General features: G+C 40.7%; 2 pseudogenes across 2 annotated transcripts; both read left to right on the top strand.

Annotated features, from left to right (window-relative positions):
* The first annotated feature begins 1,906 nt into the window (after positions 1–1,906).
* Positions 1,907–2,420, top strand: LOC308640039 (DNA-binding protein inhibitor ID-4-like; annotated as a pseudogene). Its single transcript has one exon. The product of its transcript is annotated as a DNA-binding protein inhibitor ID-4-like (transcript).
* A 53-nt stretch (positions 2,421–2,473) lies between these two features.
* LOC308640033 (forkhead box protein O1-like) lies at positions 2,474–9,239 on the top strand (annotated as a pseudogene). The gene is made up of 2 exons: positions 2,474–2,518; positions 8,370–9,239. The product of its transcript is annotated as a forkhead box protein O1-like (transcript).
* Positions 9,240–17,043: the final 7,804 nt, after the last annotated feature.

Below are 17,043 nucleotides of genomic sequence, written 5' to 3'. Positions count from 1 at the left end.
CTTCCAGATTGCTATATATTTGTGTTCTTTTGTATCTAACTTGCAATTAAAACTATTCTTTGGCATTATCATCTGACAGTATTTCCTTTTCTTTTCAAGTTAAATATTGCAACCAACCAATCACCTCAATCCAAGCAAGTGTTGGACTTGTATGAAGTTTCCATAGGACTCAATCAACCTTTGTTAAGGTCAATCTGAGCTTCAAACAGACTATCTGTCAAGACTGTATGTTTTGGGGCTGGGGTTGTGGCTTAGTGGTAGAGCTCTCACCTAGCATGTATGAGGCACTGGGTTCGATCCTCAACACCACATAAATGCAAAATAAAGATATTATATCCACCTAAAACTAAAAAAACAAATATTAAAAAAAAGAGACTGTGTATTTGGCCCTTAAAAACAACAGAAAATCCAGCTCTATCTTCCCAGATTTTCATCCTAGCTTTTTGGCCTCCTATTGTATTCCACATCTACCAAATGTCTGGAGGGAGAAACTGGTAGTGTGCTTGAGACACAGGTCCTGTCCCAGGCTGACTCTGTTCCAAGCCTGGTAGAACTGTTCAGGATGTCATTCTGCATTGAGATGTCTTTGGAGTACCTTCCACACCTCTCAAACCATTCCAGTATTCAGTCAGTCAGTGTACTGTGGAGAAAGTTGACCATGGGCTTCAGATGAAGCCCGTCAGTTTTTGATGTGTAATCTAATTCTTCACAACTCCTGAGACCACTGCTAGTTTGTCTTCTCCTGGCTTCCCTGGGCCAGGGAAATGTGGAGAACAGGCATATGCCTTCACGGGCAGGACAGGCAAAGCTGTTAACCTTAGACTCTGGGGTTCTTGCCTATTAGTGTTTGTTTCTGGAGTCTTATCTCTTCCTGACTCTGTTACCTCATAAGTCTGTTTGTTCTTGTTGACTTTAATTGAATCAGCAGTTCTTAGTTCTGCAATGAAGGGTTACTTTGCCACAAATTAATACATCCTATCTGGAAAGAGAAGTCCTCGTCTACTTTTTAAAGAGTACATGTGTGTAAGATAAAAGCTTGGAGAGAATATTAATATGCAAAATATGAATATAATACTGAAGTAAAATACTTTTCCCACATATGTGTGACGGATATCTTAAGCCCTCCAGTTGATACCTGAAATTGCAGATAATATTAAAACCTACACAATGTATAACTATGATTTTCTTACACTCTGTAGTTTTGCCAAATAGTGACATAGTTAATCTTCCTCTCCATGTTTTATGCCCTGGTAATTTCTTCGTTTCACTACTCTTGATTTTGGGCCATTATTAAATAAAAGGAAGGCTACTTGAACACAGGCACTGTGAAATAATGCTGTAACAATTGAGCTGAAAACCAGGACAGTTACTAAGTAATAGGCAGGTAGTATGTAAGGAGCACAGGGGAGGAGGATGGTCAACTGGAGATGAGCCCCACCACCACCATTATAGGGGATGTATGGCAATATCTGGAAATGTTCTTAATGGCCACTCCTGGTGAAGCAGAGTTACAGGTTCGGGCCGAGTGTCGCCCACTGAGCAGATTCCCCTCGCAAAACCTGAGCGACCTTTCCATCAATTGTTGGGCTCGGGATCACAGGGAGCCCCGAACGCGCTGAGCGCAAAGACAAGGGGAGAGGAGCCAGCCGCAGGCGGGGGGCCGAGCGGAGCTTGCCTACCTCCCTCGCTCGCCCCAGCAGGGCGCAGGGCGCAGGGCGCAGGGCGCAGGGCGCAGGGCGCAGGGCGCAGGGCGCAGGGCGCAGGGCGCAGGGCGCAGGGCGCAGGGCGCAGGGCGCAGGGCGCAGGGCGCAGGGCGCAGGGCGCAGGGCGCAGGGCGCAGGGCGCAGGGCGCAGGGCGCAGGGCGCAGGGCGCAGGGCGCAGGGCGCAGGGCGCAGGGCATGCGCGATGAAGGCGGTGAGCCTGGTGCGCCCTTCGGGCTCCCTATTTCATATAATAGTCTTATGCTGGGTGAGACTGTTGAGCTATTGGCCTCCACTGGGCTGCGGCAGCAGGGAGCTGGCGCTGCGCTGTCTGGCCCAACACGGCCACAGGGCGGCGGCAGCGCGCTGCAAGGCAGCCGAGGCGGCTGCCGACGAGCTGGCACTGTGCCTGCAGTGCGATTTGAACCACTGCTACTGTCGCCTGCGGAGGCTGGTGCCCACCGTCCCGCCCAACAGGAAAGTCAGCAAAGTTGAGATCCTGCAGCACGTTATCTACTACATCCTGGACCGGCAGCTGGCCCTGGAGACGCACCCGGCTCTGCTCCAACAGCCACCACCGCCCGCGCCGCCGCACCCACCTGGACGGATCTTGTCCAGCAGCCCCGCCGCGGACCCCGCTCACTGCGCTCAATACCGACCCGGTGAGAGGCCCAGTGTCAGCTGGGGCCAACGACAAAGGGGGTGCAGGAGGGTGGTAGCAGGGTGGCGGGAAGCGGGCGTTCCCTCTCTTCGGAGTGGGAGCCAGCCGAGAATGACAGCCCCCACTTGCTCTCCTGCAGCCCGTGCAAACTCCCAGGTAGGAGGAGTGTGCACACTAGATGAAGAGGATCTGCTCATCGCAGATACAGCAGGAGCAGTTACAAGGCAGCAAAAATGTCCAGGCAGCCATTCTGCTGTGCGCACCATGGCTATTTCTCCTACACTTGGGCCCTAACTTTGCTGATACCGCTGGGGCAGCTTCTGCATTGCTCACAGGGCAAGAGGCTGCCGCAGTTGGCAATTTGCCTCACCTGCTCCTCAACATCGCCACGGCTCATCAAAGGCCATTAATCAAGCATTTACTTTTAAATCTAAACAGTTCTAGAAACACAAATTTCTGGCACAGTGGGCCCTAGCATGCCTGGGGTTGTGAAAACCCAGCAAATTTGCTGCTGACATTCCTCGGGTTACAAGCCACCTAGCCCTGCCAGCAGTGCGAGTCATCTGCTGCCCTCTTTTGAATCTTAGGGCACAGTGCACCCTAAGAAGGGCCAATGGCCTGAAGAAGGTCTCTTCCCCCTGTCAGGGGGCAGCTTCAACATGGCTGATCCATGCTGGCATAGGGATCTAACTCTCCTTGGGAGCACTACTTTCTCTGAAGGTGCACCTCTGGGGTGAAAGCAAACTGGACTCTAAAGCAGTAAAGGAATTAAAAGACATGAGGTTATGTTTTGTTTTAATTTATTGATATATAATTGACTGATAAAATTGTATATATTTAAGGTATGGAATCTGGTGTTTTGCTATGTATATACAACGTGAAAGGGTCACTGCAATCCAGTTAAGTGACACATCCCTCACCTTAACGTCCTTACTCTTTGTGTATGTGTGCTGAGACACTCAGAAAATATTCAGTACCTGACACAGTACTGTCAATGCCAGTCTCCTTGCCATGCATTAGAGCTCTAGAACTTCATCCTGCAGGACTGGGACTTGGAACCCTTGGGCCAGCATCTTCTTATTCCCTGACCCTTTCCCCTCAACCAACTTTTTTATAAGTGTAAGCTCTACTTTATGAGTCTTGGTATTCTCAACGCCATGTTCAGGTGCAGGAGGCATCTCTCTGGGCCTGGCTCACTTCACTTCACACTGTCCTTCAGGTTCATTCCTGTTGTCACAAATGGCAGCATGTCCTCCCTTTTTTTGTGGCCAAATAATATTCCATTGTGTGTTTGTTGTGTGTGTGTGTGTGTGTGTGTGTGTGTATGCCACATTTTACTTATCCACTCCTCCACCAGAGAACATTTAGTTTGTTGTTCCACATTAGATATTATGAATAATTTCTTTTCTTAATCCAGGTTTTCACCCAGAAGGCTTCCCCTCTGACCTAATTTATTTAATGCCCTAAAGTGCCCACAGCATTGCAGGACACATTTCCTGAGCCTCTCTAGTGGGTCTTGTCTGTTTAGGACAACAGTGAGGTGAGGTCCTCACAGGTCCTCGCCTGCTGCACTCATGCAGCTCCTCCACACAGCACCCTGCAGCCTGCTGCCTGCCTCTCCACCAGCTGTGTCTGCTGCTATCCCCCCACCCCCACCCCCATGCTCCTGCTGCCATCCCCCCACCCCCACCCCTGTGCTCTGGTAATCTGGGCCCCACTTCCCAGTCCTTCCCTGATCACATCTCCTCACTCGGCCTTTGTGCCCCTAGTCAACCCCTTACTCCCAAAGAATGCACAAAGGAGCAGGTCAGAATGTGTTCCTGAGAAACAGAATGAAAGAAGGGATTGCCACCTTCTCCTCAGGGTCAGGGGGCTATATGGAGGACAAGAAAATGGCATCAAGGTAGTGCCAGGAAAATCAGGAGGCAACTTGTTTAATATCTTGGCCATGGTAGTCTCATTTTGAGGAGGCCACACCACAACCATGGAAATGCAGATCCTGGTGGGAAAAATGATGATAGCACATTCCTCTTCCTGGGGGAAGAAATGCTGGAATTTTCTGATCTCCCAATCAGACCATTAGGAAGTTAACATGCACCCAGAATGCAGACACTCTCCCTGTCCCTGGCAAATGTCCCTCTGCATCATGGCCCACTCCCTGGGCACACATCTCGTGAACTGAACAGGGTCCCGAACATAGTCGGACATGCACAGTGTGGCTTTGCTACCTACCACTGTCTTGGAATTCTTAATGATTTCTGAACAAAGAGCTCCTTTTTCCTGTTTATGTTGGCCCAACAGAATATGTAACTGGTCCTGCCCAGCACTCAGGGATGGGCGGTCCTGTGGCACCCTGTCCCTGCTGAGATGGATGTCTTCTCTGCAATTCCCAGATCTCTCTGGTCACTTCCTACATTCAAGGCAAGAAAAAAAGGAGAGTTCAACATTTGTATAGTGGTATCCCTTTTTCTGGAGGAAGCAAAAGCTTTCTCAAAAGTACTCTAATCAGACTTATATATAGCTTATATACCTTGTGTTCCCAACCCGTAACAGAACATGACAACCTTGTAAGTGACCGTTAAATGCTACAAAATGTTTTTACATTAGCAATCTGGTCAACAAAACCCTGGCCTTAGAAATTCAGACCAGAGGGGAGATAAATGTAAAATTGAAATACAAAGCAATCAAAAACCTCTCATTCCAGTCAGTCAGGTGGCTCATGCCTGTAATCCTAACAGCTCAGGAGACTGAGACAGGAGGATCACGAGTTAAAGCCAGCCTCAGCAACTGTAAGGCACTAACCAACTCAGTGAGACCCTGTCTCTAATAAAATACAAAATTGGGCTGGGGATGTAGCTCAGTGGTTGAGTGCCCCTGGTACCGCCCCAACAACCAAAACAAAACAAAACAAAAAAAACCTCTTATTCCTCTTTAAAAGAAAACCATAAGTAACTAAAATGAGACATATTTCAATAGTCTTTCTTTTTTGGTAGTAATTTAAAACGAACAAAAGAGGCTTCAATGATATACAGCTGATGATGTTTCTGTTCAAATAAAATTAAAAGAACAAAGATAAAATAAGTGATTGATAAATTTTTTGTAAAGGTTTTCCTGGTGAAATATCAAGATACCAAAGATAAAAAGGAAATAAATATTCAAGGTTTACAGGGATGGAAAAGAAAGTTAAAAAAAATCCAGAAGCTTGTTAGAAATGCAAAATCTCAGACCTCAACCCAAACCTCCAAAAAAAAGTATGTTTTGCAAGATCCCCAGGGAATTTGTAATGTGCCCATCTTTTTACCCTTTCTTCACCCTCAATTGGTAATTATATTATCATATAAAAAGTGTTCTATTATTTCACATAAACCTAGGAAGGATTCTCAATGTTATTATAATTATGTATATGACATTTATATAGAGCTAAGTAATATGGTGTGATCTAAGGTAAGGAAATGTATTGTCTGCTTCCATTTACATTCTATTTAGGCATCAGGGTTTCTCAATATTGACATTTGGGGACCCATTGTTCTTTGTTGTGAAAAGCTGTCCTGTGCAGTGTAGGCTGCTTAACAGCATTCCTGGCCTCCTCTCACTAGGTGCCACTAGCAATCCCCACTCTAGTTGTAAAAACCAAAAGTGTTCCTAGATATTGCCAAATTTCCCCAGGGGACAAAATAGTCCTGGTTGAGAAACAATGCTATGCATTAAAAGTTTGCCATTTGACAAAGAATCTTCCAAGTATTGCTAATTTCTTTATCTTTCTTCTTTTACTTCTTAGTTTATACCCAGATCTACTGTTTACTATATTCCATGTCATTATCTTAGCTTGGATTTGTTTCTTCATTTTGTTTCTATTTTTCTTTGAATATTTTTTTCAGTAGAGTTGTGTGGATAGGAAACTTAACAAGTTCTTATTTGTCCAAAAATGTCTGACTTGACACTTACTAGGTTGACTCAGTATGGAGATCAATATTGAGTAACTTTGGCTCATCCCGTGTTGCTAATGTGAAGTTTGATACCAGTATTTTCATTTCTCACATATCTGGGTATAAATCTGACTCTAGCTTGTAATCAGGCACTCGGGAGGCTAAGGCAGGAGGATCACATGTTTGAGGCCAGCCTCAGCATTTTAGTGCAACCCTTAGCAACTTACTGACATCCTGTCTCAAAAAAAAAAAAAGAATTAAGTATGCAGTCTGGTGGTAAAGCACCCATGGGTTCAAGCTCCATTGTCCCATTCCCTGCAAAAAAGCCTGCAAGCAGAGGGGTAGGGACCTCTGCAATTGACCCTGCAGAGGCCTCTCCCTGTGCCAAACTCCACCCTCCTCCACTTTCTGCCTCTGTTTTCCTTCCAGTACCTTCTTCGTCTTTCATTGCATTGGTCCGATGCAGCCCCATGTCCCAGGGGCTTCTCTTGACCAGGGAGTCGGACATTTTGGAGTGTTCATCATGCCACATCTAACTCCTCACACCAATTGGCCCCGCCCTGCGCAGCCCAGGCCTGCTTCCCAGAACCCATGCTCCTGGCTGCACCGAGAGGCAGGCCAAAGGAATCATCAGCATGGCTTTCTAACTCCGTTGTCTCTTTGTTTTGTTTTGTCTTTTCTAAGAAATGGAACCCAGGGACACTTTGCCACTAAGCTACATCCCCTGCCCTTTTATTTTCTCATTTTGACACAGGCTGGAAGCCGGACTGGAATTCTTGATCCTCCTGCCTCCACCTCCCAATTCACTGGGGTTACAGGTGAGCACACCTGTGTCGAGCTCAGCCTTTGGTTTATAGGAACATTCACACTCATGCTCGCTCCCCATGGGACAAATGACTCGAAGAGTTCCCATCTCTCCATCTCTCTGTCTCACACGTATCAGTATATTATCCTTCTCTTGCCTTGATCCCTTGCTCAGTCTCCCAACTCCCCGTCTCTGCTTGTCTGTACACCTCATGCCATTTTTTTCTCCCCACATCCACCCCCCATTTCTTGACTTTTCTCTGTCTCTCAGTGGCTGGGGCTTCTTCTCTCTTGAGCTCTGGATCTGGCCTCCTCTCCAAGTTGCCCTCCCTTGCTCTTCATGCTCCCTGTGAGGGCTGAGAATGACCCTCACCTCGCCTCTCCCTGGAGTGAGCAGGGATATCTGGAACATGCTCCAGTGACACTTTCGGGAATTTCGACCCATATCTGGGGGCCATGCTGAGCCACGACAGAATGGATGGTTGGCAGGTGGCTCCAGGCCTGGCTCTTTTGGGGAAGTCCCCTTCCTGTTTTGCCAGATCCTTCCTGAATCTGGCCTTGGGAATAATTGTCCCAATTAAACCTTGAGGGAGGACAAAAATTGCTGTATATTTCTTAAGCTTCAGGAAGCCAAAAAACTTGTGGCCCAGGACATACAACCAGGCAAATGGCAGATCCAAAGAAAAGGTCAAATCTGCAGAGAAACACCCACTGCTTTGGACTGTCTGCACTCCAGCTGCATTGGGAACCCAGGTGCTCTGGGCCAAGGAACCCCGAGGGGTGCTGCAAAAAGTAAGGACTCAGTCCACATAGAATTACTCAAGTCCCACTTCAAGGAAGAACCTGGGAAAATGCAAGGACAGACTCTAATAGATGCTAATGTTTGGAAGAGTTGCCATTTGCAAAGTCGTCTCTCCTCCATCATTGCATTCGCCCTTTTCCTGACAACCAATGTAAATAGTGATCCATCTCCTGCCCCTTGTGTGCTGGGGAGTGAATGGCAGGCAGGGGTTAGAGTTGGCTCATCTGAGCCCTCATTCACAGTCTTCCCACATGTCTCTCCAGCATCAGGGCCCCTAGCAGCTCAGTCCCTCTGTGACCAGGAAAGTTGGTAAAGAGCACAGGACAGACATGAGGGCCTGCTCAGAGCCACCTCCCAGGGCAACACCTCTCTTCCAAACAGGTAGAGCACCATGGGCAGGGAAGGGACGTGTCCCCAGTTCTGAAAGTGGCCATCTTTCCTTCCAGGACCCAGATGCAGGGATTGGCTGGCCTAGTGTGGGCACAGGGTGGAGATCGACCCGGACTTCGAGCTGCTGCCCCGGCCGCGCTCGTGCACTTGGCCGCTGCCCAGGCTGGAGTTTAGCCAGTCCAACTCGGCCACCTCCTGTCCGGCGCCGTCGGGCAGCGCAGCTGCGAACCCCGACGCCTCAGCGGGCCTGCCCCCCGCTTCGGCGACCGCTGTCAGCGCCGACTTCATGAGCAGCCTGAGCTTGCTGGAAGAGAGCGAGGACTTCCCGCAAGCGCCCGGCTCCGTGGCGGCGGCGGTGGAGGCGGCCGCAGCTGCCGCCACCGGGGGGTTGTGCGGGGACTTCCAGGGCCCCGAGGCGGGCTGCCTGCATCCGGCGCCGCCGCAGCCTCCGCCGTCCGGGCCGCTGTCGCAGCACCCTCCGGTTCCCCCCGCCGCGGGGCCGCTCGCGGGGCAGCCTCACAAGAGCAGCTTGTCCCGCCGCAACACGTGGGGCAACCTGTCCTACACCGACCTTATCACCAAGGCCATCGAGAGCTCGGCTGAGAAGAGGCTTACACTGTCGCAGATCTACGAGTGGATGGTCAAGAGCGTGCCCTACTTCAAAGATAAGGGTGACAGCAACAGTTCCGCTGGCTGGAAGAATTCAATTCGTCATAATCTGTCTCTACACAGCAAGTTCATACGTGTGCAGAATGAAGGAACTGGAAAAAGTTCTTGGTGGATGCTCAATCCAGAGGGAGGCAAGAGTGGAAAATCCCCCAGGAGAAGAGCTGCATCTATGGACAACAACAGTAAATTTGCTAAGAGCTGAGGCCGAGCCGCCAAGAAAAAAGCATCCCTTCAGTCTGGCCAGGAGGGTGCTGGCGACAGCCCTGGATCTCAGTTTTCCAAGTAGAGTTTAACACCTATAGGGATTCTTAACACAATGGATAGATAATTAATGTAAAGAGTTAAATGAGACTCAGAAACAACTAATTTTAGTAAAAAATATTATTACCTTATTTCACATACTAGTGCACCCTTTTGCATTTTTTTTCCCAAAAGTTAATTTTTTTAACCTTTGGTATGATATTTCACTTTATTTAAATAACATGATAAATAGTACTGTTTTTTCATATGTACTCTCTGATGCATCGCAAATATATTTGCATACCCCAAGACCTTAGCAGATTTCTATACACATTATTCACTAGAGAAACAGTCGTTACTTCTGAAATCTATATTGCTCTTTTCAAATGAGGTCTTGCAGGTTTTTAAAAAATATCTGAAATAATTATAATGAACTTATTTCTAATTAGCATATAGTAAGTGCCTGATAAATATTTGTGAAAAGGATGAAGAAACAATAAGAGCATTTATATAATCTGAACAGTATGTTATGTGGTATTTCATGATTTTAGCTACAACTTATTGAATATTATAACAATCTTTTTTTAAAATGAAAACAAGCAAATGTGTCAGAGATGCATTTCACAACTTTGGTTGAAAATACAATTGATTGATCAATATCTCACTGACCCCAGCAAATACCTTCTCAGTGTGCAAGATAAGTGGGTAAAAATTTAAAAAAAAATCAAGAAAAATTTATGTTAATGAATAACAACTATTTTTTCATAAGGAAAATGTTAATATCTTTTTAAACAACATGACAATAAACTGTGCCCTATCACATAAAGGAAAGCAACAATTCTGGTAAACTTCTTCATTTTATTCTTTGAATATGCCAAGTATTCTTTGGCAAAATTCCACATATATTGTTTTAATTTCACAGGTGTAAATTATATCTGGTTTTCTCTAAATTGCTACTTATTTAATATAAATTTGTTGAGAAATTATTTCTGCATGTGCTGATAGTGAAATATAGTGAGGAATGGAAGTCATTTAAAGCTCTATGAATTGCAATCCCAGAATGGTGGGAGGAAACTCTATATAATCATGAGAAACATATTGAGTACTATGAATTTGTTCCAGATATTTATTTCCCTTAGTATCCACTTTTCACATAAACTAGTGCTTTTAAATGAAGCTGAGTATTAAATATCATAGAAAAGGCCATCAGAGTAACCAGAAGAAGAAATTTAAAAGAGAAACAATCAAATCATAAACATCTGGTTGAAACAAAAACTGGCAAACTATTGGATCTTACCTTTTGACTTTACTAAATTTTCTCCTATCATTTTTTTTTATTATGCCTAAGTGATAGGTACTTCTATTAAAACCATGACCAGAACAATTTATAGCAATTTGTTTTTCTAAAACATGGATAAAATTGACTTGCTAACTCAGGATAGAACATACCAAAAAATCAGGAGAAAAATTTACCTAAATCAAGAAAAAGGGAGGGAAAATGTTAAAACTATGAGCAGAATGCCACAAAAGTGAAGTTAGGAAATGAATGCAAAAAAAATCAATGAAACAAAATTTGTAGTGTTTCTGTAACCCTTGCTAGAACAAAATCCAGAAAAATCAGAACCTTTTGTTTTAGGATTGTTCAAAACTTTTCCATGTTTTAAAGTTTTTGTATAGTGCCAAACCTATTATGAAAGTTAAAAAGTCAACTTAAAATTATTCATAATTAAAACTCTCATTAGTGGCAGTTTTTACATTTGATATTCCTACACCAACACACCAGCCCCTGGTGCATTTTTAACACCTGTTTTAAATAGATTTTAACCCCAAAGTTGAGGCATTGTAAATTGTTTAATTGGACTGTACTTATTTGATCTTATGATCAGAGTAACAGCAATTTTGTTTGAATATGATTCCAATTGAGATGCCTTTCCAAATATGTCCAGAAAAAAGTTTGGAGACCAGCTCTCCCAGGATTGCTGTTATCCACCAAAGAAGAAGTAAAATTAAGATACAGCTTACCTGTTACACTGGGATAGCCACAGTTCTGTGTTTTACAGGGAGATTTTTGTCATATTTCTCTAGACAATAATATTATAGGCCTGCAGAGACAGAACTAAAAGGTGTCTTTCCTTAAAACGTGCAACTGTTTAGGCTATTACCTGCACCACATGAAAATAAAATAAAATAAAAGTTTATAAAATATCAAGTTAAAACTCATGTCTTCTTTTATAATATGTATACAAATAAGTAATTTTTAAAATCTCTCGATGACATTCCATGTGTAAGTTGTATCACTAGAACTCATTAAACTTCGAATAAATGGAAAACTAAAATTAATCATTATTACCTATTAAAAATGACTCATTTTAGGAGGATATATTTTAAAGTAGAAAACATTGTTAGAAGAAAATATCCTCAATGTACCATACAGAACACAGTTCTCTGGATTGAGTAAAACTGCTGGAGTTGAAGTCTCTCTTCTGCATCTATAAGAATTATTATTTACATCTTTTATTTATTTGGATACTGGAAATTAACCTATGGTAACTTTACCAGTGTGCTACAAACCCAGTCTCCAACACTTTTATTAATTAATTTATTTTTGAGATGGGGTTTTACTGAGTTTCTTAGGACCTTGCCAAGTTCTTGAGGCTTGTCTTTAACTTAAGAATAAACCCCTAGCTTTCTACCTCTCATCCTTCTAAGCCACTGGGAGTATAGTCATGTACAACCTTACACTGCTACCTCAAATTATTACTAATGGATTATGTGAAACTTTTATTTTGGGCTTTTAAAGAACCTTAACACTTTTATAAATATCTTTATTAAATTTATATTGTTGGGGCTGGGGATATGGCTCAAGCAGTAGCATGCTCACCTGGCATGCACGGGGTGCTGGGTTCGGTCCTCAGCACCACATAAAAATAAAATAAAGGTGTTGTGTCCACTGAAAAAACTAACTAAATAAATAAATAAATAATAAAAAAATTATCTCTCTCTCTCTCACTCTCTCTTTCTCAGTTTAAAAAATTATATTTTTACCAAAATTTTTACATATTTATGTACTCTGGAATCCCTATTAATTATGAGATATTTGCTTGTTTTTTTTTTTTTTTTTTTGGTTTGGTGCTGAATAGTGAACCAATGAGTGCATACCACTCAGATACATCCACATTCCTTTTTATGTTATATTTTGAGACAGGCTCTCACTAAGTTGATTGGAGCCTTGTTATGTTAATGAGGCTGTCTTTGAACTAACAATTCTCCTGCATCATTTTCCATAGTTTCTCGAATATCAGGCATATGCAACCACATATGACAATTTTAGATTTTTATAATAGCCATTCCAACAGCACTACATAGGATGCATAAAATCTATTTGATTAATGCATTAAATCCCTGAGGCAAGTTTATGTGAAGTAGCCAGTTTAGGAATATTGTATAAAGATTAGCAAGGATGGTGAAATGAGATAGACATTATTATCTAAAGTACATGTTTGAAGACAGGAATTGATGTGAAATACTTTATATACAAACAGAGATATGAAAAATTGTTCTATATGTGTAATAAAAATTGTGATGCATCCCACTGTCATGTATTTAAAAAATAAAACAAAAAATACCAAGATTTCTTGGGAATAAACAGGGATTTTTTAACCCCTTTTGTGAATTATTGTTGGAAAATATAGTCCATAATAGTACTAGAAACACATGTAAATTAATTTGTTTTCAAGTTGTGAATATTTGTACATGCTTAGTCACCTTTGCATCTAAAGCTTGGAACTTCAGAAAATAGTACCTTGAACAAAATATTTTAAAGTTTAAAACCTCAGTGCACAAACACATTTATTTTAGTAGCAACTTGTAGTTGTTGAGTTATTACTGTGGTTAGCTGTGTTGGGGCAAGGCTCTGGAAGTGTTAAAATCTCACTTAAAGTATTGGCAATTTACTATATTTTACACTATTTACACCCACAATACAATACTGCCAGCCAAAGCGATAAATGTCTTGAAATAAATGGACACCTTTGATATTTGGCTATTTTTCTGCATTGACCCCAGCTCATGGGAAAGTTGGAAATACATTCATGATACCTAGAAAATCACCATATTATCTGTGCCTGAGATACATGTGTATCACTTCTTCCACATTTCTCTTTACTAAGGGTAATTCTGGCAATTGGGGATTTGTTCCCTGATGAGGTACTTTGCTCTGGACAGAGCTCATGCTCAGTGTATTCCAGCTTTTCCTGCTGACTGAAGGTATATATTTTATAAAATTTCCAATGTATCTAATCTATCTACTAATATTTTACTTTAAAAAGAGAAACTTATAACATGAGTAGCTTTTTACTAAGTGTGTATGTACGTAGAGGGATGATCCATAATTTTAATATTCTGCTTTATTTATTTTTTTTCTTTAAAATCTTTCATTCAGGTGTAATTCTTTTTTTTCTTTTTTTAATTTTTTTTTATTGGATGTTCACAACATTACAAAGCTCTTGACAAATCATATTTCATACATTAGAATCAAGTGGGTTATGAACTCCCATTTTTACCCCAAATACAGATTGCAGAATCACATCGGTTACACATCACATTTTTACATACTGCCATATTAGTGACTGTTGTATTCTGGGAGGGGAGGGGAGGGGGGATAGTAGAGGATAGGAAAGGTAGCAGAATCTGCTTTATTTTTACTTCCCCCTTAACATCTGCCATTTTTTGTGTTGCTAAGGTTGTAACCCAGTACCCTGCACATTATTCCCACATTCTTTACCACTGAATTGTGCCACCAGTAAAAAATTCTAACTTTAGATGTATCAGTTTTATGCCTTCATGTCTAATGTTATTTTTCACATGATTGAATTTAGGTAGACCTTTCTGTTGCTCTTAACAATATTAAAAGTGGACATAAGTATGGATACAGATTTGTTCACATTATAATTTTTGTCTGTATTATTACAATATAGTTTATAATATGCATATATTTTATGTCACATAACAATCACTATTGTAGTTGTTCTTCTAAATTAAATGTGTGAGAGTATTTTACATATTTTACTTTCCATATAAATTTTAAAAAATGGGTTTTTCTCTTATGAAAACTACATCATGCTAAAATTTTTATGGAAAAATTATACCTTAAATTTAGAAAAAAGTGGTTGGTTTTACAATTATGAGGTTTATTTATACACATGGTATTTCTAATTAAGTATTTTATGGGTTTCTGAAAATTTCTATTTTGTAATAAGTTTTACATAATTTCCTTGAAAGCCTCTATACATGTGATGTGTTACACAGATATCAATTTTATATAATATTTCTGTGATATTTTGTTCAGTTAGTTAAATAGGATGTAATGAAACAAAATATTTCTTGGGTCTAAAATCCAATTTTTCTCAGACTTCAGTATTTCTTTCTTCTTGAATATACATTCTATTTATCCAAGTATATAATAATATAGCAGTAGCCTTATGCTATCATGTAACTATATACTAACATGGCTGGCTCACTATGATACTTATTGAGGAGCATCATGTATATTAAAAAGGTAAACAGTTTGCAGAAATGAATAACAGTTATTTACATCTCCACCTTTAGTTCATGAGAATTTGTTTCATGTTCTCATAATTACTAAGTAGTTTTTGTATCTGATGCTTTTTTTCTTTTTCTCTAATTTGTAATTTTTTAAAATTTTTGAACATTTCTCTTATTAGTTATTTAAGTCCCTTATCTGCTTTTCTCTTTGTGTGTCTTTCATTTTCTTTTTTATTAAAAATGCTTACTTATATATGTGAATTCTAGTTCTATTGTCTCTTCTCTTGGTACCTTATAATGTATTATTTATGAGTAAAATTTTTATTTTAATGTTACCCAGTTTATGAATTTTTTAACATATTTTGTGTAACTTTTTGAGAAGAAATAACATCTTTTTTGTGATTGAGATTAAAATCAAGTGTGCCATTTCACTGAATTTTATCCCCAGGCATTTTTTAATTTAATGTTGAGACAGGATGTTAGTAAGTTGCCGGAACTGGCCTTAAAATTTCAATCCTTATGCTTTATCCTCAAAAATAGACAGTATTAGAGGCATGTATTATTATATCGACACTATAAACCCCCCTTTTAAATATGGTGCCTGGGATTGAATTTACGGGCACCTGATCACTGAGCCACACCCCGAGCACTATTTTGTATATTTTTTAGAGACAGGGTATCACTGACTTGCTTACACATTTCCTGTGCTGATGCTGGCTTTGAACTCAAAATCTTCCTTCCTCAGCATTCACAAGGATTAAAGGCATGCAGAACTGTACAAAGCTTTTAAAAAATATTTTCTAGTTGTTGATTGGCCTTTATTTATTTATATGTAGTGCTTAGAATCAAACTCAGTGCCCTGCACATACTAGCTAAGTACTCTGCCACTGAGACAAAACTCCAGCCCATGTACCCCGCTTATTATACGATCTTTGTAGTAATCAGTAACAACTTTAAAAATTAAAATTGCATTTATATCACTTTTCCTAGTACAGTAATGTATTACTAACTAAACTTATTCTTAGTATTTTTAAAAACAATCTAATGGATGACTGTTATTTTTTTTTTTATTTTATCACTTTTTTAGGGCATAGTGAAGGGTCTTCTTTTTTTTTTTCAGAATATGGATGTTTCCTATTATCAAATGGGCCCATGCTAAATGAGTTGAAAATAATGGTTCTAAAAACTTCAGACAATCCACACATTTCCAAAACTATAGGGGGAAGGGAAAGCACAATATTCATAGTCAAGAAACCGTTTCCCATGGAAGCATAGTATCAGTGTCCAGCCTGGAGTGTAATCCAGATTTCCCAGTGGTAAGGTTGTTTAAGAACCACAACCCTAGTTTTTTGGGATCCTCTAAAGTACCCTGAATGGCTTTAAATCATTTACTCTTCTTCAAAATAAAATTTCTGCTACCTACTTAGAAAAATAAAGCACTATGAATGAGAAAAGTGAATGAGACTTAAGTTCTCTGGAAGTACTGTGGTTGATCTTTAATTATGCTTTATAAATAGACAAATAAAAAGGGCCTTGAAATTCTCTCATCTTTTCCACCACATGATATGGAATACTTAGATATACTGACATGAAATAACAAAAATGCATTTCAGGGAAGTGATATCACAAAAATTTTCAGGGTAGAATCTGGAAAAGGTGGGAAAATATATTCATATGCATTTCTAAAGAAAAAAATAAGTGATAAATACATGAATATAAGGGTAAATTCAGTGTGCCTCATGCATTGTAGGTAGAAGGTAATGATAAAGTAGTAACTGAGGAGATCCAGAACACTATAATTGTGGGAGACATTAATAGCAATTTAGAAAAGTAAAATATATTTAAATTCCTTTAGATATGCCTCTGTCCTCTGTTCTTCTTATAAATTTGATTCTGTCAAATGAGATTATGTGGGTATGGTTCTCTCTGAATTTATGTTTTCTCTTGTTTTTAGGATTTTGTCAGCTATGTCATGTAAAGCCCTGTCCTAAACTCACTTTGTGGACTCTTTTACCACCTGTTCTGGACTGCAGAGCAGAGACCCACTTCACTCATTCTGTGCAATGTACTGACTTTTGTCAATCTTTGCAAACAATGTTTGGAAGAACAAGCATATTGTAGAGTTTTTCATATCCTATAACATTATTGTCAGACCCTGTGGGGTTAGAGGGTATTACTTGCTACGTTAGAAACATCTTCCCTATGAGAAGGGCTTATTTATATTTTTTGTTTTGGAGGCCCCATAAACACAGAAGGGAAGCATTTATGGTCACAAACAAAGGAATGCCAGAAGCCATTAGATGTGA

The sequence above is a fragment of the Spermophilus citellus genome (assembly GCF_964194105.1).
Source record: "Spermophilus citellus genome assembly, contig: SCAFFOLD_196, whole genome shotgun sequence".
NCBI lineage: Eukaryota > Metazoa > Chordata > Mammalia > Rodentia > Sciuridae > Spermophilus > Spermophilus citellus.
Note: the sequence above shows the minus strand (reverse complement) of the source record. Positions and strands in the feature narration are given on the sequence as shown.